The sequence below is a fragment of the Alligator sinensis genome, unplaced genomic scaffold, assembly GCF_000455745.1.
Source record: "Alligator sinensis unplaced genomic scaffold, ASM45574v1 scaffold673_1, whole genome shotgun sequence".
NCBI lineage: Eukaryota > Metazoa > Chordata > Crocodylia > Alligatoridae > Alligator > Alligator sinensis.
The window spans coordinates 177964-178700 of NW_005842829.1; positions in this window are offsets into that span (position 1 = coordinate 177964).

Genomic DNA, 737 nt, shown 5'->3' on the forward strand with positions numbered 1-737 from the left:
GGGCATGGGGGCCTGCCCTTCCTCCCCCACCCCCTCTGCCGGGAGCGCATCCCTGAGCAGCAATAAAGGCCCCGGCCGCGGCCCCAGGAGGCGTTTGCCAGGCCCGGTGCTCCCAGCGTGTCCCCGAGCCCATCCCCGCGGGCAAGCTAGGGCTGGGGCCGGGGCTCAGCCCTGGAGGGGCCTGAAACAGTGGAGAAAGGGGAGCAGAGCCAAAGGGAAGGGGAAGTCGGGACAGAAGCGTTAGAGAACGGGGGGGTCGGGGACGTGCTCGACCCCAGGATGAGGGGACGAGGGAGCGGGAGCTGCGGGCACGGGGCAGCGCGGGCCCGGCATCCCCGCGGGCAAGCTAGGGCTGGGGCCGGGGCTCAGCCCTGGAGGGGCCTGAAACAGTGGAGAAAGGGGAGCAGAGCCAAAGGGAAGGGGAAGTCGGGACAGAAGCGTTAGAGAACGGGGGGGTCGGGGACGTGCTCGACCCCAGGATGAGGGGACGAGGGAGCGGGAGCTGCGGGCACGGGGCAGCGCGGGCCCGGGGAGCCCGGCGCCCGGGGGTTTGGTTTGTTCTGTGGAAGCGAGATGGGGCCGGGGCCGGACGGGCGCAATAAACAGATGTGTCTGTTCTGCCGTGCACGACTCCGTCAGTCCCGCGCGGCGGCAGGTGGAGCTGGGGGGCGGCACTGGAGCCCCGAGAGCCCTGGGCCAGGGGGAGCCGCGGGGGGTGCCAGCACCGGTGCAAGGCC